This window comes from Triticum aestivum, chromosome 4A, assembly GCF_018294505.1.
Source record: "Triticum aestivum cultivar Chinese Spring chromosome 4A, IWGSC CS RefSeq v2.1, whole genome shotgun sequence".
Classification (NCBI taxonomy): Eukaryota; Viridiplantae; Streptophyta; class Magnoliopsida; order Poales; family Poaceae; genus Triticum; species Triticum aestivum.
Window position 1 is genome coordinate 561,621,354 of NC_057803.1, and position 13,916 is coordinate 561,635,269.

At 48.4% G+C, this 13,916-nt stretch overlaps 1 long non-coding RNA gene across 1 annotated transcript; it reads right to left on the reverse strand.

The window, feature by feature from the left end:
* Nucleotides 1-6,122: 6,122 nt before the first annotated feature.
* On the reverse strand, nt 6,123-7,968 carry LOC123082309 (uncharacterized). Its single transcript, XR_006439004.1, has 2 exons — nt 7,680-7,968; nt 6,123-6,297 (listed from the first exon to the last, which is right to left on the reverse strand). It is a non-coding gene; the product is annotated as an uncharacterized lncRNA (long non-coding RNA).
* Nucleotides 7,969-13,916: the final 5,948 nt, after the last annotated feature.

Below are 13,916 nucleotides of genomic sequence, written 5' to 3' on the forward strand. Positions count from 1 at the left end.
TATGTCTTTGTTTGCAATTATGGAGCACCCTAGCTTGAGTCAATCGAGCTCTACTTTTGCTACTTTGTTAATCTGGGTAGATTGTCAACTGGTTTGCAATTTTGTCGATGATGCTGTAGTTGATCCGTGCATGCTATGCTATTGTTCTCGCCATGTCTAGCTTGCATTTTGTGTGTTCTTGATAGGTGTATGCTTAGCTTTTCATGACTTGCTCCGTAGTGAGTGCATCGAGCTCGTAAACATGCCTACTTGATATCTGTTTTCAGCATGCTCCAGTTTTCACTAAGTCTGTGATCTGATTATGTTTTTGCCATGTTCACATGCTTGCAATTGTATTTTCTGATCCCTTTTGGCTCAAGGTCACTAAGGGACTTTTGTTAAGCGCCTCTAAGTCGTGCCTCGACACGTGGGAGATATAGTCGCATCGAGGGTGTTACAAGTTGGTGGAAGGCGGAGGTGGGGCTCGGCCGCGGCGGAAGACGGCGATGTGGCGGTGGGCGGCGAGGCGGCGCGGCGCGGCTCCGGCCGGCCGGCGTCGAGCGGCGCGCGGTGGAGCGGCTGAGGATGCGGCGGCGTCGGGCGCCGGCGCCGAAGGAGGCGGCGGCGCTAGCGGGCGCGGGGCGCGGCCCGGTTGGTGCGGGGAGGGGGCCGGCTTCGGGCCGGCGGGCCTCGGCGGCGGCGCGGGCAGGAGCCGCCACGTGGCATGCCTTGGTTCGCCTCGGGCGGCGGCGGCGGCTTGTCCGGCCGGCACGGACGTGTCCGGCGCGGCGCGGTAGATTTTTTTAGGGTTTAGAACGAGGGGGGTCCGGATTTTCGGGGAGAGGCCTTTATATAGGCATAGAGGGAGCTAGGAGAGTCCAAATGAGGTGCGGTTTTCGGCCACGCGATCATGATCGAATGCTCTAGATGATGGAGAGGGTTTAGGTGGGTTTTGGGCCAAATTGGAGGGGTGTTGGGCTGCAACACACACGAGGCCTTTTCGGTCCCTCGGTTAACCGTTGGAGTATCAAACGAAGTCCAAATGATACGAAACTTGACAGGCGGTCTATCGGTAGTAAACCAAGGCCGCTAGGAAAGTCTCGGTCCAATCCGGAAATGTTTAATCCCCACACACGAAAGAAAGCTAGAAAAGACCACCGGAAGAGAACGAAGCGCCGGAATGCAAAACGGACAACGGGGAAATTGCTTGAATGCATGAAACGAACACGTATGCAAATGCAATGCACATGATGACATGATATGAGATGCATGACAAAGATAACAACACACGGAGACAAAAACCCGAACCCGAGAAAATAAAAATAACTTAACGCCGGAAACGGCAAGAGTTGGAGTACAAATTGGGAAAGTTACATCCGGGGTGTTACAGCGCCCCACCACAGCTTCAGTCACGGCCGCCACCCCGCCGCAGCTCCCCGACGCTGGCCCGCCGTATATCCAGGCACCCATCACCGATTCCACCCCGCCTGGGCCGCCGCCTACCGTTGCGCCACCCATCGCGTCCGCCTCCGCCCCGCCCCGACCCCGTCCGCCTCCTCTCCGGCCGCCTCCGCCTCCGGTCCGGCCTTCGCCCGGCCCCGCCCGCACCGCACGCGGCCGTCCGCCCTCGCCCACACCGCACGCCGCCGCCCTGCACGACACGCCGCCGCCCCGCTCCGTCCGCCTCCGCCCGCACTGCACGCCGCCGTCCGCCCTCGCCCACACCGCACGCCGCCGCCCCGCTCCGTCCGCCTCCGCCCCGCCCAACACGCCGCCCACTGCCCCACTACATTTATTTGACATTATTTAGCATAAAATAATATGGCAAATTGCTGGAAGATGTCCGTTTAAATTTGGCCACAGCCACAAGACAATAATGCACTGAAAGTACATCGAGTCTCTATATCTCACCATGATTGTCCGCCGTCTCACCGCTCTATTCGGCTCTGCCCTGCAGGACATGCTGCCGCCCCACTCCGTCCGCCTCCGCCCCATGCCGCACGCTGCCACCCCGCTCCCCGCTCAGCCGCCGCCCGCACCGCACACATGCCAACGCAGCAAAAAAATCTTCTCGACAGAAGTTGTTGTACTACATATAGAAAGTGATAATCAACATCAATGCAGGGAAGAAATTGAAAAGAAGACGGATGCTACTTGCATCCAATTAGGATAAAGAACATGGCAAGTATCACCTGTGGTCCCATTGGGATAGAAATACATAAAGGATCCATCAACACCCAAGCATTTTACAATTAACTGCATTTATTTGACATTATTTAGCATAAAATAAATTGGAAAGTATTGCAGAGGGGCATTGATGCATGTAACCCATTCTTTATGCGTCTAACAACAGGAGGTAATTGCTCGTGCGTTGCCACGGGAGCACAAATATTCTAATGATTCAAAATGAATGGTGTCGATGATATACCATATCCTCAAGCACATCAAGCAACATTGTCGTCCGACAATGTTTATTCACCTCAAAACTATAGTTCATATCCACAAATAAAGCATTTACATATAATGAAAATAAAGCATTTGCAAATAATGACAACTCCTTTGTTATGAAAACTTTCATGCAGGTTGATCTCTCAACTGTTGGAGATCGTGAACCAACCGATGGTTGCATGATTAGAGGGATAGTGGTATCCCCATCCCACGGGAGTTCAAATCCAGGTGCTCGCATTTATCTGAATTTATTTCAGGATTTTTGGTTTAGTGGGAGGAGACATTCCCGTCGACTACGAGGCGCCTACTGTGACTTCGTAAAATTTCAAGATGACATGTCGGCTCAGTCTCTCGGAGGTGCTCATAGATATAGGGTGTGTGTGTGTTCATAGGAGTGAGTACATGCGAGTATATATGAGCGCTTGCATTTGTATTGTGTTCAAAAAAAACCGTTGAAGGTCCGATGATAATCTACAAATAACTTTAAAGTACTTATAAAAAATAAACAATGAAAATAATAATGATGTGATACTATCCAAGTCCACTACAATACAACATGCCAACCTACACATCAGGAATGAGAAAAGTAGGAATAATTATGTCTGATGGTAACACACGTGAGAAGCTTCCAGCCGCAACCAAACACCAAACAAGATGATTCCTACACCAGCTTGTTTTCCCTAAAGTAAAAATCTGGTTAGCCATGTCAAAGAAAATTCACAGTTGGTAAATTAAAGAGAAGAAGATGTAACATACAATTATGCGATAGACATTTCCAAAAACACGAAAAGATCAATGTAGTGCATTCTTTTGTAGATAGAAAAATGTGTTGTATTCTTTGTAGATAGATACACATGCTCTCAAATGGCCTGATATACTTCATGGCATGATAACACTTCGGGTGAAAAAGATCCGCCACCACGGAGTTAACTGCGCTAGTCTTTGTACCACGGAGAATAAGCATCTTTTTGCCTTTCTTAACCTAGAACAAATATTAGAGCAACAGTCTGATGTGGAGCTAGGGAGAGAAACACATACATGCTATTGCTAATTTCACAACATACAAGTTTCCTAAGCATCAGAGCCTTGCAATAGCAACTAAATAACCTAGAACAAATATTAGAGCAACAGTCTGATGTGGAGCCAGGGAGAGAAACACATACATGCCATTGGTAATTTCACAACATACAAGGTTCCTAAGCATCAGAGCCTTCCAATAGGAACTAAATTAAGATTTACAGGTTGTTATATGTACAAAACATCGACTATGTGCCATCAGGCCCTTTTGTGTGTGACTTGGTTCCTATTACGAAAATGCAATGTTGCAATACACTACTCAAAAAATAATATGGCAAATTGCTGGAAGATGTCCGTTTACATTTGGCCATAGCCACAAGACAATAATGCACCGATAGTACATCGAGTCTCTATATCTCACCATGATTGTCCGCCGTCTCACCGCTCCATCGGCACCAACGACTGGTACAGTGGCAGCTCAAACAAATAGGTCAGCAGCAACAGCCAGGACCTCGTCAACTCGCTTCAGCTGCTCGATTGCATCTCAAATTAGACCTGATCTATTTATTAGACCTGATTACAGTGGCGGCTCGTACAGATTTCTCTTTGAACATACTGTCATGAATTGATCATAATGAGCTAGCCTGCAAGTTATCATGTATTCATGTGATTGATATACATCTATGTGAGAATTGTTTTCACCCATCACCATTTTAGCCAGAGAAGCAAACATGCAGCTTCTACTAATTGATAATTCCAGCAGTAAGAATGCCTGCCAATTAGCTCTTGCGATTTTTCTCTGAACAAAGAGGGAAAAACCGGCGCCACACTTTCAAGCACCGCCATTGTCCAGATCGATGTGATTGGTTCTACACTTTCGCCCCTATGCACAATTCACAAATTAAACACATGTTCCAAAAGACATGAATGCTTGGACATATAAGCAATGGGATGAACGTTGGTGCGAGGGGGTGTGGTCGGTGGCCGCTGACCGGGTGCGTCGAGGGGTACAGATGGCGGCGACGGACCAGGGCAGCGAGGTCCGGCAGAGGACTCCGAGTGGCGGCCAAGTAGGAGGGGCTGGGATTGGCTACGGCGCTAACCCTAGCGCTCCTGTTCGAGGTTTGGAACGAGAGAAACAGAGCATGCGTGTGAGTTGAGTTGACGGGCCTGGCAGGGTTTCGATGGGCTTGGCCCATGTGCTTGTCAGACGCGAGAGGAGAGGAGGCGAACGGCGGATGGACGAAGCGCAGGGCAGGACGCGGTCCCTCGGCAGGAAGATGCCGACCGCCAGTGCCGGATCAGTCGGGTGGAGACGCGAGAGGATGCAGTCCTACTGGGTGACGACCCTCTAACGCTGATAGCCGCATCACCAGGGCGAGGAGGCACTTACATAGGCAGATGGATGGTGCCACGACCTCCACATGACCTTGAATGACGCAGGGGAGTCGATGGCAGCCCAGAACTGGAGGGAAGGCGGTGGCTTATGGGATGTTGCGGCCGTCGCAGCGCCGGTGGAGATCTTGGGGCGGCAGCGGCGCAAGGGAGCCGGCCGGTGCGTGGATAGAATATCGGTGAGTTCTGGTGGGAGGTCGCGCTCCTTTTACGGTGCATCGTGTCACACAATCAAATCAGAATTGCGATCTAATTTTGTAGGACAGGGAAAAGGCAAAGGTGTCATGCAATCAAATCATATCGAAACTTGCCTTCCGTAAACTGGACAGAACGGGAAAAGGGGTTGGACGAGACAAACGAACGATACAATGACCTACCACAATCTCCTTCTTTAGGAGTAGAGATAGCCTTTGGGGTAATTTAAATTTATTACCATATAATTACCATATTCGAAATTTCCTGAGTTATGGCCTTACCATACCTGGATTGATAGCCTTTGGGGTAATTTAAATTTATTACCATATAATTACGATATTCGAAATTTCCTAAGTTATGGCCTTATCATACCTGGATTGATTTATTACTATAGTTATCATATTTGAGATTTCTGAGTTTATAGCCTTATCATATATGGATTAATTGTGATTGATTACCATAAATACGTTGGGTATTGCCGGCCAGACGAGAAAAGAGAAAAACCAGTGGGAGGGGGGTGGTGGGTGATGGGACGAAAAAAAACCAGACGAAAAAAAGCCAGACGAAAATGGTGGGACTATTCAACCAACTCGTCCATTAGAAGTTAAGATTGTTTAGGTTTGACCAAATTCATGGAAACAAATTATCACCTACCAAATCAATACAACTAAATCTATCAAGAATTAATAATTGTGTTTTCATAATGCGTTTATGAGGTATTGTATTTTTCTTTTAAGTTGGTTACCCCTAAAATAGTTTGACTTGACACAAGACCAATTGATGTTGCATTTGGCATTGTGGTGAATTATCATAATCACGTTCGCCCAACCCACCTTTTTCCTTGTTGTTGGTGTCTGTTCTCCCTATTTTGGTAATTTCGTGGCTACTTTTCCTGAGCTGATTACAAAATAAGCACAGTCACAAAATCTCACCCTGAAATGGCGTATATGTGAGGAAATTTGTAATCTTTGAGGCTGCATGCCAATATATCGTGCAAATTACGTCCGGAGTGACTATACTTGTTATCAATTGTTTTTAGTGCACAAGCCAGCAAACGATATATAGTTAGTGTAAGGAGTATCCTCTAATATCACCAAAGGGGTTTCATTAATTTCATTAGAAAATGAAAATACGATCATGGTGTGGTATACTGATATACTTGCTACTTATCTCACCCGCAAGGCCCAAACATGCCAAATCATAGACTCAATTCATTGGAGCAGTCTTCAAAATTGACTCTAATGATGACCTCCAATAATCATTCTGAAAAAATAATGAGAAACATTGCAAAGTGTTTATTAGTTCGTGAACGATTAGCCAAATTCAAAATAATGCGTTAACATCAGAAACACATCGCATTATCTATCACGATAACAACACTTGTATAGCTAAAATACATAGGTTTATCTAATCTAAAGAGTAATATCGCAAAGCACATTGCTCCTAAATTATTTATCATCATAAAATTTAGTAAAGTGAGGAGATAATTTGAAAACAAATTATTGTGAAAATATATAACAGATTATTCACAGTATTTTTTTAAATATCTATGCCTTAAAATTATGTTCATTAAATTGGTACGAGACAACCATGAGATTTGTAAAGTTCAGGGGTAGTAATCTCCAAAACTATAACCCATTTACGATCGCTCTATGATATATATATTGTTCTCTTTTCTTTTATGAGTTTTCTCTAATAGTTTCTCATGAAAGATTTTCAATGAGATAATATGAATAGAAGTGGTTTGTCACAACGGTTGCTCATGTCTACTCTAATTGCATATACGACCATTATCAATAAAGGATACATAATTATTGTTATTGGCGCTTCGTAATCACCCTCTAAACAGTAAGTAGCAGCTTTTGATAAGGTGTGCTTGATTTGACTGTCTTTTACAATTGACCTCTCAAGAAATTTCTTTTGACCCCTCTTTTGTAAAATAGTTTGTCGCACATCTGTTGCGTATTTTTACCCTTGCACACCCTGTTCATGTGCCCACTCATCCCTTAGCTTGATATGTGGGCTCGATCAGTCAGGCAAGGACCAAATATTAAATTTCATTCAAACTAAAATTCTTGTGCTTAGCTCTAATTAAACATGTCGTAGAAAACCTAGTCCAACTTGGCACGATGAGACAAATGCCTGGTAGAAAGCATAATTTACTTATTTTTCACATTTTATATTTGGAAGGTAGCCTAGTTTTGTATCTAAAAGAAACTTTTTGTAAGTGAAAGGTCAAATCTTAGATTCAAAGGTTTCGAACTTGATACTCTCTCTAAATCGCAAATAAGTGATATTTTGAACGTCGGCATGGTATTCAAGATGCAACTTTCACCACTCGCCGTGTGTATCAAACACAAACAAAACCTTAATTTCTTGGGGAGACTTTTTGATACAAATATATACCTAAAATATTTAAGATTTAATCTAAACATTTGAAATGATATTGTAGCAAGAAACATCACATATATTTGTGAACTAGAGGGAGTATCTCGTATTGATAATCCGCAAAAAGAATCTCGTATTGATAGATGGATTAAAAAACAACTTTAGTTTGAGAAGAGACGCCTGTTGAGTTTGAGAAACACATACATCGACGCGAAAGGCCTGTAAATAAGACAACAGAAGCACCGAAAAGCGCATACCTTGATTATCCTCCCATCCCATCATATAGGCTGCTGCTAGGCAAAAGGAGGTTGCGATATTGGCACGGCTCAATCAGATCGAGTTAAACAATCACATCACTCCTCGATCGCTGCCCACTCGATTTGATTGAGCCATGCCAACATCGGACTCTCCCAGCCAGAAATCCTCCAAGACAAGCAAGCTAGCATGGAACCATGTTCTGATGCAAATCAGCCACAGCATGCATGAAAGCATGTTATAAACACTCGGGAGGAGATCCATGGAGAACCCTGCCTTGACTGGTTGCCAATGGAGCATGCAAGGGGCGGAATTAAATAGGCGGCGACCATGGAGATGGAGAAGAAACACGGCGAGGACGGTTGAGACGTCGATGTATGCCCTGCCAAGGAAGCAAGCATGCACCACGCAGCCGGAAATACAAATACAAATTGCGAGCCGGAGCGACGTAAGCCAATGGCCCGCCGATGCGTACGCACCCTCTTTCCTCCGGCCGGTCCGGTAGTGGTTGCGGCTGACGATCGACCTCGCGGCAGGTAGCTTAGCTAGCTAGCTAGGCGAGCCGCCAACCAGCTAGTACGCGCGAACAGCTCGATGGCACGCGTCTGAACGGGTGGCCGGCCGGCAGGGAGCACGCGCGCGCCAAGCGATCGCCTGCTCCCCGCCCGGGTAATTTTCCGTCTGAAACGTACGCGTGCGAATTGACCGCTTCTAGTTCTACTTCTGGCAGGCTTGCGGCCACGTTGCTTGCTTGTGAGTCGTGACCTGTTAGGTCGGTTGGGAGCTGGGGCAAGCTAGCTAGGCGACAGTACCATGCCGGCAAACAAGGAGGTTTTTATTTTTTTGAACAGAAACAAGGGGGTTGATGATCGACCTGTATTATCATGGAAAAGCATCGTCGCCATTTCTGAGAGCCGGCGAGATAGCTTAAACTACGCTGCATTTGACGTGTCCAACTGCCCATACCCCGTTTCATGCTGGCTGGCTGCTTTCATCACGTCAAGAACTGAGGGCATGCGTCCGTCAGAAGACCACACTAGGAAAATCCGGTGTGTGCGCTTGATCTCTGGATGATCCAACTGAATCCGCGGATCATGGGCCGAGCATACGTACATACCAGTAGTCGCTGTACTAGTGATATATCAGAGATCGTGTACAATGACCTGTTCGTGGTTCTTCGGTAGCAGTACGTGAAACCACGTACCATGCTGGATTCTCATCGCCCATGACCGTCCTTGACGCGAATCTCTAGCTAGCACATAGGATAGCATGGTCACGTTGCGGAAACTTCAAGGCGGCACAGGAGCCTGAAATGGATGGACAGGCAGCTAGATCGACGTACGGGAGACCAATACGAAACGGGACCGGGGAATCGAAAATGGCCTGCACACCTAAAATATGAAATCCACACGCAACGTATCACAAAAACTGTAGACCTAAAATGTCGATATGCATGCATACGCGTATGGCAGCCGGGCGGTTCCGATCCAACAATGATCAATGTGTGGATTCGATGGGCGTTAGCAGTGGCGGAGCTTGAAAGAAAAAGCTGGACGGGCAAGACATAAAGGAAAGCACATTTTTTCCAAATTCTGAAAAAATTTCGACCCTTCATGCTTCTAAAATCTGTGACGACATCTTTGTGGCTGTTGTTGTACCCATTCAAGCAATGGCAAGTTGATCTTTCTCAATTGGAGTTGTGTCATATCTTTTCCTGTTAAAAACCATATCAATCCTTCTCTTGAGTCTGATATTCTTTGCCCATGACTACCTACCTACGTTGCAATTTGTATAAGATCAGGACTGCATTATGTTTCAAAGATCATGTTGCTTGTTTAATAGCCTGCATCTTATGCAGACTATGCACATATCTCAAAGTGTATATGTTGTCAAAGATAATGTTTTTTCCAGTTCGTTACATCTTATGCAGACTCAAATTAGGACTGCATTATGTGCCAAAAATCCTGAATAAGATCTAAGAAACTAAAAAATCAGGCTATTAACTAGTACTATCAAATGGAGAACTGCTGCTGTGCATGTGCGGCTCTGCAGGGGGCTCTTCCGCCAGCTTTGGGTCTGCACGACGGTACGGCCGCGTGGATGTCGCTGATCGCTTCCTGCAGGCTAGGTCCCATACAGGGGGCCGGGGAGTGATGTAGCTATGTATCTAGAGTAGGGTCACAGACCTGTCCAGCATACCCTCCTCAAGGACATCTCTGCAAAGAATCAGAAGCAGTTGAAGAAAAACCGTCATCCGCTCGACCGTGAAGATGCACTCACTCGACCACCTTGAAGACACTCGACCACCAGAAGATGAGGAACCCTCCACTCTTCAACGGTCAGGATTTAAACCATAACATTATGAGCATTTATGACTCTTTACTATAGACGTTACCAGTAACGCCTTTCCTTTATGAGCATTGAACTCTGTGTAACGGAGGGGAGCTGGGGTCCTGGCGCACTCTATATAAGCCACCCCCCTCCTCTGGGACAAGAGTTCGCATCTTTTTGTAAACTCACACACATATAATCCAGTCGACCGCCTCAGGGCACCGAGACATAGGGCTGTTACTTCCTCCGAGAAGGGCCTGAACTCGTAAAACTCGCGTGTACAACTCCTTCATAGCTAGGATCTTGCCTCCCCATACCTATCCCCCATTCTACTGTCAGTCTTAGATCCACGACAATTGGCGCCCACCTTGGGGCAGGTGTCTTAGCGACTTATTGGAGAAGTTGCAATTTTTCCGATCCTCATCATCATGGTTCCAGCCGGAGGTTTGGCTGAGGGCCCCGAGATCCGTCTCGGCGTGCTCGTGTTTGTCGCCGACGACTCCGCTTGACTTCAGGAGGCACCACTCGATGTCGACGCGCTCCCCGCCCGCGGGGCAACGCACTTTCACGCGTGCGTCCGCGGCGTCCTCCTGCGGCAACCGTCGACCTACTACCAGTCGACTCCAACGGTTTTCCCCCTCCCTGCGACCCGCTGGAGCAAGCGCACCGGCCGGTCGAGGATTCAACGGTGGGTGAAGCATGCGGTGGCCCGCCAGTCGACCACCCCTCAAGTCGCGGCGATCGAGCCCGACGAGTCTCTCTACGGCCTGTTTGATCTGTCAACCGGCTCCGTAGAGACTGCATCCGAGTGCGGCAGCAATGACTCGGCAGCGAAAGTCCTGATGGTCAATGGACCACGCGGTCCTCCTGGCTTCAATCGTGAAGACGGAGGTGACGGGAACGGCGATCCGTCGCGCGTTCACGAGGAGTACCGCCCCGAGCCTCTCTCCTAGTAGCAAAGAGAAGAACTTCGTCGCCGAAACATGGATGCCCTGCATACTCCTATAGTTGGAGATACACCCGAGGCCCAGGCCTTGGAGCAGGCTCGCCTGGCCAATCTGGCTGAGCGCACTTGGATGGAGAACCTCCAGCGCGAACTCAACGATCGCGCTCGTCAACGTGCTCCTGAGTCCAGCCGACGCCAACTTTTTCCACCTCCGGCTCAGGTATACCGAACACCGATCCAAAACTTAGCAGCTGCTGCCCGGATAGCAGAGTCGATTCAACCTTCCCAGTCAGAAGCTGGCCGAGGTCTGGCGCAGATCAGGGTCTTGCTCCGGGCAGCAGGAGAGCAGAATACGGCCGTGTCTCAGTCGCGGGATAGGATCCATAGCAGATCTGTGGTCGCAGATATGGTTCAGTCGGCCCATAGCCCGAGATCGCCCCCGAGGCGTGAGGGACGTGGAGAGCGGCGTGATCAGTACAGAAACCAGGAGCAGTATGATCGTCGAGCCCATCGCGATGGTCGCCGTCGAGTGCCCACGCCTCCTCCAAGGAGTGGGTCATACGTGTCGCGGCCACATGAAAACAGGCGCCCTAACAGCGTCGGAAGAGGTATTCCAGTCGACCCCAGGGAGCGAGGCTTTGATGCGAGATCTATTCTCGTGTAGGGCTTGGTCGACAGAAACAGAGCTCACCGAGATGGCCATGACAGAGGCCCGCAAACCAGCAATAGGGTGCATGTCTCTGGCCCAGAGTGCTTCAGTAGAGCTATCAGAGCTGTAGTGATTCCCCCCAACTTCAGGTTGGCGACTGTAGTCAGTAAGTTCACCGGAGAGTCCAAGCCTGACACCTAGCTCGAAGACTACCGAGTGGCTGTCCAGATTGGTGGCGGCAATGATGAGGTGGCCATGAAACACCTTCCTATGATGTTGGAGGGCTCGGTTAGAGCGTGGCTGAATCAGTTGGCACCTGGCAGCATCTATACTTGGGAAGATCTGGCCCGAGTGTTTGTCAGAACGTTTGAGGGTACTTGCAAACGGCCAGCAGGTTTGACAGAATTACAGTGTTGCGTCCAGAAACCGAATGAAACTTTGAGAGGTTATATCCAGAGGTGGATCACCCTGCACCACATGGTGGAAGATGTGTCTGATCACCAGGCAATTTGTGCTTTCAAGGAAGGCGTCAGGTACCGGGAGTTGAATCTGAAATTCGGTCAGATAGGAAACATGACTCTGACTCAGATGATTGAAATTGCCACCAAGTATGCCAATGATGAAGAGGAAGAGCGACTGCGGAGCGGCAAGCACAAAGCAGTCGCCCATGAAGCCGGAGGAGGAAACTCCAGTCGGAAACAAAAACGCAAGGCCGAACCAGCTGCTCCGGGTGAGGCCTTGGCTGTGGTTCAAGGAAAGTTCAAGGGGAAGCCCAAAGGGTCGTGGAACCCCAAGAAAATAAAAGATCAAGATGGAAATGACGTGTTGGATCTGCCGTGCCATATCCATACCAAAAATACGAAGAAGGTAATTTCATTTACCCAAGGCATACCACTCGACAGTGTCGGCTTCTGATCCAGCAGTTCCAAGAGAAACAACCCAAGGAAAAGGAGAAGGAGGCAGACAAGGCTGAGAGTGAAGGAGAAGATGATGATGGTTATCCTCACGTGAATTCCACTCTGATGATTTTTGCTGATGTTGAAAACAAGAGTCGATTGAAAGTCATCAACAGAGAAGTGAACATGGTCGCTCCGGCGACACCCAGTTACTTGAAATGGTCGCAGACTACCATTACGTTCGACCAGTCTGATCATCCAGCGCACATCGCCACCCCTGGGAGGCAAGCGCTGGTGGTCGACCCGGTGGTCGAAGGCACTCGACTGACAAAGGTCCTGATGGATGGTGGTAGTGGCCTGAACATTCTGTATGCAGAAACGTTGAAAGGAATGGGCATTCCGATGTCCAGACTCAGTGAAAGCCATATGAGTTTCCATGGGGTCATCCCAGGCAAGAAGGCTGCGTCCCTCGGTCAGATTTCACTCGATGTGGTTTTCGGTGATGCCAAAAATTACCGCAAAGAAAAGTTGACGTTTGAATTCGTGGAGTTTTAGAGTGCGTATCATGCAATTCTGGGCAGGCCAGCTTATGCACGATTCATGGCTCGACCTTGTTACGTGTACCTCAAACTGAAGATGCCTGGTCCCAGAGGAGTGATCACTATCTCTGGTAATCGGAAAAAGGCGGAAGAGTGTTTCCAGAAGGGCTCAAAGATCGCCGATGCCCAGATGGCCGTGGTAGAATTGCAAGAATACCAGAAAAATGCAGACCCGAGTGACTTGCTGCGAGCCAAGAAGCCAGCCACGGATTCAGCATTCCAGTCGTCTGGCGAGACGAAGTCTGTTCACATTCACCCGACGGACCCCAATGCAGCTCCGACCCACATTTCAACCACACTCGACTCCAAATAGGAAGAAGCGCTCATCCAGTTCCTCCGTGAGAACTGGGACATCTTTGCATGGAAGCCTTCTGACATGCCAGGTGTTCCCAGGGGACTGGCTGAGCATCGTTTGCGAGTCGACCCGAAAGTGAAACCAGTCAAAGAGCATCTTCGACGGTCCGCCGTCCAGAAAAGAAAAGCAATCGGCGAAGAGGTGGCTCGGCTTTTGGCAGCTGAGTTTATCCGAGAGATTTACCACTCCGAGTGGTTAGCCAATGTTGTCATGGTCCCAAAGAAAGATGACTCACTACGCATGTGCATCGATTTCAAGCATATCAATCGGGTCAGCCCGAAAGATCACTTCCCTCTCCCTCGCATCGATCAGATAGTCGATTCGACTGCTGGGTGTGAGCGTTTGTCCTTTTTGGATGCCTACTCCGGGTACCACCAGATCCGTCTGTACGGACCCGACGAAATAAAGACAGCTTTTATCACCCCGTTTGGGTGCTTCTGTTATGTCACAATGCCATTCGGCT